General features: G+C 32.0%; 1 long non-coding RNA gene across 1 annotated transcript; it reads right to left on the bottom strand.

Moving 5' to 3' along the window:
* Positions 1-730: 730 nt before the first annotated feature.
* LOC132713330 (uncharacterized) lies at positions 731-7,325 on the bottom strand. Its single transcript, XR_009623434.1, has 2 exons — positions 6,159-7,325; positions 731-4,158 (listed from the first exon to the last, which is right to left on the bottom strand). It is a non-coding gene; the product is annotated as an uncharacterized LOC132713330 (long non-coding RNA).
* Positions 7,326-8,599: the final 1,274 nt, after the last annotated feature.

Here is an 8,599-nt window from a genome sequence, read left to right as displayed (position 1 = left end):
TAAAATTTGGTCGCAGCAAAAATTCCTTCCTTTACTACCATCTACACCTTAAGGTTGTTCATCCCTGTAAGTTTAAGCAAATCTGCCATCCGGTCGGTTTAAGAGGAGTTGCGTTCACAAAATTTCTACATAGTATATAGTGAAAAAATCAACAAAGGGCCATAATTCTGTAAAATTTGGTCGCAGCGAAAATTCCTTCCTTTACTGCCATCTACACATTAAGGTTGTTCATCCCTGTAAGATTAAGCAAAATCTGCCATCCGGTTTAAGAGGAGTTGCGTTCACAAAATTTCTACATAGTATCTAGTGAAAAAATCAACAAAGGGCCATAATTCTGTAAAATTTGGTCGCAGCGAAAATTCCTTCCTTTACTACCATCTACACATTAAGGTTGTTCATCCCTGTAAGTTTAAGCAAAAATCTGCCATCCGGTTTAAGAGGAGTTGCGTTCACAAAATTTCTACATAGTATCTAGTGAAAAAATCAACAAAGGGCCATAATTCTGTTAAATTTGGTCGCAGCAAAAATTCCTTCCTTTACTACCATCTACACATTAAGGTTGTTCATCCCTGTAAGTTTAAGCAAAATCTGCCATCCGGTTTAAGAGGAGTTGCGTTCACAAGATTTCGGGACGTACGGACGGACTGACTGACGGACGGACGGACTGACGGACGGACGGACGGACAAGTGCAACGCTATATGCTCCCACATTGTGGGGGCATAAAAAAACTTTTAAAGTTTCATACAACAGGGAACAAACTAATGGACATCTATTATTAATAATCACAATCAACAACAACCATTTGAGCAAAATAAAAACACAACATACAACAAAAGAATATTATCAAAATCAACAAACAATAACAAAAATAAATCACACCTTGTAAGTTGAACTGTAAACAGTTCTAAGAGAAGCTTGATTGAAGGCTTGAACAAAGCAGTTGTACCCTTGTAACTAACAAGACAAGCATTTCAAGCACTTTGTTGTACACTTTGTCTCGTAAGTAGGTCGCTTAGATCAAAAGAATAACTTTATTCTTTGATAGTCTCATGTAAGTTTTTTATGTTTTACAAAAGCTTTGCTCAGAGCCCTCAAGGAATGCTTTCAATATTTAACATAATTATTAATAATAACAACAACAACAGCAAGAAATAAGCAGATGACTAAAACTCACATAATAAATTATTCTTATCAAAGTTAATCTGGTTATTTTCATTATTTACAACAGCTTTGTGCTGACCCCCCTCAATATTGTATTTCATCGAATATTTTTAATACTCAATATATTGTGACAGAAAATTAACCAATTGACAAAGAGAGTTTTACATCAACAAAGTTCAACCAGATCAGTAAATACACAGTAATGTTCCTGACATTTCAACCTCTAAAGAAATGAGAAACATTCTATTTAGCCATTTCTTTTCATGATTTAGCTGAAAATTGCTCATTTAATCAATATCATATCAAGGGCATTACCTTAACATGTATAATATGAGCCTCCGCGCAGTCTGATCAGGATCCATGCTGTTCGCTATCAGTTCCTCGACTTCGGATGCACAGGCTGGTCTGGATCCTTGCTGGTCGCAAACCCATTATGTTGGTTTTGTCGTGACGCGGCTCAAATGTACTTTTTCAAACACAAAATGGAACTAGAATAACCCAAAGAGTATTTTTCAAAGAAAGGAAATGGTCAATTAGGAAAAATCCTAATCAAATCATTTAAAGAAGAGTGAATCTTACATAGAATAATTAACTTTTTTTCCACATAAGCGTATTATAATTAGGTTTTAAAACCTGGTGGATTACTTTCAAGCACCTATTATCATCTCTCTTAACAACTTACAATAAAGTTTATCAAATTTATGTAAGGAACAATAAACATTTATTTGTACAACAATCTGTCAGTCATAACAAGTAAAATAAAACTACAATTACAACAAACTATTTTTTTTTCTTTGATAAAGAAATTGCAAGCAAAACAACCAATATTTGTTAAAGCACTGATTAAATATATATCATTTATATTATGGCATTTTAACAGGAATCTATATAAAAAATCGTTGAAAAGAAAATGAAAAATTAATCCCTGACACATCATGAAAGTTTTGATTTATGGTAAATAGCTGAACGGTAGAGGTATTGTTGATTGTTTTTTTACTTAAGACCTAAGTAAGTGTACATGAAATCAGATGATGGTCAATAATAAAATTAAAATGATGAGATGAACTAAAATTTTGGACGAGTACATAAGTGGTCAAAATAATTATGGTACTCTTAAATGAAAAATTAGGTTTCTTACTAAATGAGTCGAGTTTGGACAATGTAAATCATGGACAGAACATGGATTAAGTCAAGGTATAAATCACAATTAGGCAACAAATTATATATACAAGCTTTAGATATGGGAATATATGGAAGGAGTGAGCTCAAGATTAAAATATGGACAGAGGTTTGATAGGGGAAAAATTGGACAGATTTAAGACAAAGGCAAATGTAGACAGCAATAAGATAATACAAACTATGGACACAAAAACACACAGGAAAATATACAGAAAAGTTTGATAAAGGAAATATATTCATTTGTGTCATAGTTTTGCTCAAAACCTTTTACAACAACTTAAGTAAGTTTTTATTCACTGACAGACTTTGTACAAAATTAAAATGCAAGTGAATGTGTAATTTTTACTAAATAACTAATTTATTATGGGAATTATGAGATCATGTAATAATGCATTGTTCCTCTCAACCTTTCTATTCAAATAGCATTCATTAATAATTAAGCCTTATCTAGAAATCTAACTGTTGGCCTTTCAAACCAAAAACTGGAACTTTGCAATGTCACTCAAATCAATATGGCAGCTACCCCTTACGGAAGAATTTTAAATGCAATTTTAAAACTGTACATTTCTGGAAGACAAATCTCTTTAAAAAAATAAGAAATGTATTTTCAAAAAAATACTAAACTACCTATGAACTGTTAAACACTCAACAATATTCATACATGAGAATTACCTATTCACTAACTAGAAAATGTGTCTAGGGCTATGGATACCATCCCACTAGTAGCAAAAAAAATAATAATAAAACAACCCCTCTATAGTTGCTAGTGTGGATAAACATAGCAGTTATACTGTTGGAGTTATGCACCAAATATGCTTATTTTTGCTAAATCATGGAATATAACTCAGCTAATCTCAAATACATTTGCGGCAAATTAAAAGGTCCATAAATTCTCACAAAGACAAATATTCTAAGAAATCTGGACTATGTAGATACAGTGGGACTTCATGAAAGCTTAGAGGAGGGATTGATTGGCAAGGTAAATCTATATATCCCTTCCGCAAAGAGTAGTGCGAGCATAAAATATTCATACACTGTATACATCCATGTTTTTCTACCCTCATACCTCTTTATACAAATTTTTTCAATATAGAACTCTAATTTTATTTCTATAATTTCATATGGTATATTCACCAGATAATAAATTGTTAAATACAGTGGCACAAATCACCCCCTCCCCGAACCCTCTCTTCAAACTCAATACAAGGTAATTCTAATAACTTCCGAGGAATTGATAAATTTCTAAAATATATAAAAAAAAAATTGCACAACCTTTAAGTTAAACATATTCTTAAAAAAATGTCCGAAATAAATATATATAAATAACAAGATGAGATACATGATAAATGTTGCCATAGTTACAGAAGATCAATCTTAGCAAAATATGGAACGTTTTCAATAAAAATAGATATAAAATGACAACTCACTGAAAATAGAAATCTTTAAAAAATCATTTGATACAGGAAGGAAATAATTCATAACTACCAATCATAAAAAATATATAATGCTTTAGTCATATTAAGTTTTATGCATTGAAAAACTGACAATTTATATTCAACCTTGCCCTACAATTTAAAGGTCAGTCATCCTATATTATGTAAATTACATATTTACAATGCAATTGTGTCTAGTTCTTAGGTGTTCAATAACAATGTACCTTTGATTAAGAAGAGAATAATGTTTCACATGATTCTCCAGCGTTATCAATGGAAGAGCTATTATGTGTGTTACCTCTGATATACATTAAAGGAACACCACTGAGGTTTATAAGCCTTAAAACATAAAATTTTGATTTTTCACATAGATAAACATGAGCACTTAAGGTGACAACGGAGTCAATTATCACTGAAAATACCTAAAATGAGATTTTTTGCTTAGTATATTTATCAACCTTTTCTGAACACATTCGTGATTTAATTTTGGAAGCACTTAGTCCAAAAAATGTGTTTTTAAACGTTTTAAAACGGTACCTGTACTATTTTTATCTGCTATCGCGTAACCTGTCAATTATCGATAACGCTCCGCCCCCTGTTGAGGCATCAATGAGGGAAATCGGTAGTTCCATATATGCGTGAATTACCGGTCCATACTGGTCCATACTACTCGTAATTCATGTATCGTACAAATACCGTACATCTTTTATGAATATCGTCTACCTTTTATTTAGCCTTTTTTATAAAATAAGAAATTGTCGGCCAATGTACGTAACATAATGTATGAAACATAAATAATTAAGCATAGCGACAAATCGCACGACCACGGGGTTGATTAAAAATATAGTTGCTAAAATATCCATAATGTGTGAAAATAATTTGTCTATCCCGTTAATCTGATAGATATTACATTGAGTTTCTGGACTTTTGTACGGATTCAAAGCTTGCTTTACATTCAACCTCGTTTTCTAACAATGTCAAGTAATTAAACAACAACAAAAAACAAAAACAGACAACATTTTTTATGTGAACGCCTATATGACTTGTGGTAAGGTCTCCCTGACAAATTTCTAAACCATTTTAGGTTGTCTAAGGATGATTATTTCTCTATGAATCAATAAAAAAAGATAATAAAATAAATTATCAGTGAATGCTTTGAATAAATTGTTCGCTAGTAAAACGAACACAGTAATAATAAACCTGGGAGAAAGTTTGGAAATTAGTGTATATCCCAGTAGAAACTGGATCTCTATGCCGTGCATAGATGATTTTCATGATAATAGAAGTCAAGAATGTCAGATCATAATGATCGAGTGATACCTTTTATTTCTATAAAAATATGTGAAGCATTTATATCAATTTGGAGGAAAAAATATATAAAATCCCGTTCTTATTTGTACATCTACCATGGACTTTAAAAGACTGTCAGAAGCTCAGTTTTTTTGTTATTTTAATTTATATTTTAACGGAATTTCATACACGAGTACACAGATAGAGTGACACTGGTATAATATAATAATAATGCTGTTGATAATAATAATAAACTTCAAATGTGAAATAATTAAATACCCCGCTAGCGGTGCACAAATACGTCCCATTTCCCCCCACCGAGTGCCTCAAATTTTACCGAAAGTCACGTGACATGTGCACCCGATACCAGACTGACGGTAAATCACGTTAAGATTTGAAGAAATTTCTGTTATAAACTGATATTAATCAGCAACTTTTTAATTGGTCAGATGTCATTGGGTCATTAAATGTTGTTAGAGTATGTTACCGCAACTTGTGACCTTCTCTGGTGCGATATTTGTGTATTATGTATTTATTTAGCGTGAAACGTAGGGGTCCGAGAGAGAACAGCCGATTTATGACACTTTGTTTGATGCGGGTCGGACTAACTTTGAATCGGCATAACTTTTTTAATAATCAAGCAATTAACATGCGGTTTAAAGCACATGAAAGGGAATTCATTTACGGAGGGAACCGTGTCAGGGATTTTTGTTTGCTTAATCAGCGACTTAATTATCTTTAATTACGTAATATGTATGGTGAAAAAAGTCGCATAAAATGTTTGACGTTACGTAATATTTTTTTGAGAAAAGATAGAAAAAATTTGAGACACGGTTCCCCAGATATTATAAGTATGTTTATTTTCCAAAAGTTTGATGACAAAAAAATAAAAAATGACTTTGATATGACGATTTAAAATTTTAGGATTTTTATTAAAAATCAATCATTTACAAAGGCATTTTTTTCAAATATGTTATTTTTTATGATGATCAACGACATTTAATGCACAAAGATTAAATAAATAACAATTATTACTAAAATAAGTTGGTTTAAATGACATTTATGTGATTACCACGGAAAGTGTCTGTTGTCACCTTAAAACAGAAATATAAATGAAATATAACCAAGAAATATACTAGAAATACATTGAAAATCATATGTTTGTGCTATTCTCAGTCCGATTTGAGTGAAAACCGTTTAAACGCTTTTCAATTTTTGGTAATTTGTCACTTTAATAATAATTATTCTGGAAAAACAGAGCGAGCTAATGATCTGAAATTTTGCACATAAGTTATTAGTATAGATTTACATCAAATGGAGTAATAATCTCAAAAAATTATTTCCAGTCCCGTCATGTCAAAAAACCTCAGTTGAGTCCCTTTAACATGTATCAGCAAACATAAAAACAGTAACCACTTTCTAAATTCAAACATAACATTCATTTGTGAAAGAGTGCTTATAGTATGTCTGCAACCCTGATCATTTGGCCACCATACTAATCTCTACATACTTTTTTGTTGTTTCTAAATTACAAAACACTAATTCATGTAATCATTTCATAGTTCTACTGATGAAAGAATGTCTATCATAATTTTACTAATAAAAGAACATCTAAAGTGCCTCTCCATACTTTTTTAGTCATATGCAGGCATCAAAGTAATATCATTAAGATACCATATGACAGTTGGATAAATTCCTTACAAGAAAGAATCTAGAGTTTAAAACACAATGTTAAGCCAGAACAGCAAGGAACACATGATTTGAGGTCAACAGCCATAACCATTCAGGAACTATTTCCACAATAAAATGAAGATGATTTTTAACCATCTCAATGGTAATAAAACTAGAACTATCACTAAATGTGATTAATACCCCCACAAGACTGCTTCGGAAATGAGGATGTTACTAGTAAATGAATACCTTGTAAAAGAATTGAAATATAGAGTTATGGTTGTGGGCAATTAAAGGTAGTTATGGTTCTTGTATGTTGCATTTCCTTTCAATGTGGTTGGCCATTGATGAAGTTTTATTGAATTACTCTGTAATAAGTCAAGAAAGACAAAGAAAAGGAACAAAGGGCAATTACTCTATAAATACCGAAGATGGAGTTATAGTTCTTGTGCATTGCACTTCCTCTCATAGTGCTTGACCATTGTATGAAGTTGTTTTGAATTCCAACCAGTACGTTTTAAGTTATGCTTGGTAGACACCCATTAGAAGATTTTTAATGCTAAATATCTTAGCTCTAGCTCTTGGGGTTTTCAAAAGAAGAAGATATTTATTAAGTTTTTACTATATACATAAAGGAAAAAACAAGACCCTCTGGGCTGGGGGGGCCAATTTTTTACCCCAGGGTTTTTATTTGAACAAACTTTGTAGACACCCACTAGAAGATGTTTCATGCTTCAAATCTAAGCTCTAGCTATTTTGGTTTTTTAAAAGAAGATTTTTTAAGTTTTTTAATTATATACAAATAAGGAAAATCAATGAACCCTTGGGGCGGGGCCAATTTTTACCCCAGGACTTTTATTTGAACAAACTTGGTACACACCCACTAGAGGATGTTTCATGCTTAATATCTAAGCTCTAGCTATTTGGGTTTTTTTAAATGAAGATTTTTTAAGTTTTAACAATATACAGGAATAAGGAAATCAGTGACCTCCCCGGAGTGGGGCCAATTTTGACCCCAGGGCATTTATTTGAACAAACTTGGTAGACACTGGCTAGATGATGTTTCATGCCAAATATTTGAGCTCTACCTCTTTCGTTTTCTAAAAGAAGATCTTTGAAGATTTTTCTTTCGGTTGCCATGGCAACCAGAGTTCTGTTTGGAATTAAATTCTTTGAACAATTTATAAAGTTGACCACCAAAGGAACATTCCTGTAAAGTTTGGATGGAATTGGCTTAGCAGTTTATGAGGAGATGTCATTTAAATTAAAAGTTTACGGACGGACGATGGACAGACGCTGGACGAAAAGCGATCACAAAAGCTCACCATGTCACTTTGTGACTGGTGTGCTAAATGCTGTCATGTATCAGTATTGCCCAGGACTCAATCCACCTTGTAAGCATCATGTAATAACAAAAGCTGTCATGTATCAGTATTGCCTAGGAATCAATCCACCTTGACCCATTTCTTGATTGATGTATTCAGTGACTGGACCCATCTATAATATAAACAACAAAACACTCTCTAAAGAAAACTATGTTTTTGTTCATTATAAACAAAATAAATATGCTTTATCAGTAAATAAACCATGTAATAGAATTAATGACATGATTTTTTAATATTCATTTCATTAGAATAACAAGGGCAAAAAAAAAAACACAAAAAAAAGTTATCTAACTTAGAGATGAAATCAACATAATTATTTCATCAGTAAATTCATCATGTATGTTTTCTATCATTATCTTTTCGAGTCACACACACACTTAAAAGATCATATGGCAACTTACCAGCTTTACTGGTAGAGGAAGCCATCTTACATTCACTGGCTAGGGACAAGTGAAGTACCAACCAAACCATCAACCTAT

The sequence above is a fragment of the Ruditapes philippinarum genome, unplaced genomic scaffold, assembly GCF_026571515.1.
Source record: "Ruditapes philippinarum isolate M1 unplaced genomic scaffold, ASM2657151v2 ctg14260_1_1_1_1, whole genome shotgun sequence".
NCBI classification, from domain to species: domain Eukaryota; kingdom Metazoa; phylum Mollusca; class Bivalvia; order Venerida; family Veneridae; genus Ruditapes; species Ruditapes philippinarum.
The sequence above is the reverse complement of the archived record's forward strand: the minus strand, read 5'-3'. Positions and strand labels throughout refer to the sequence as shown.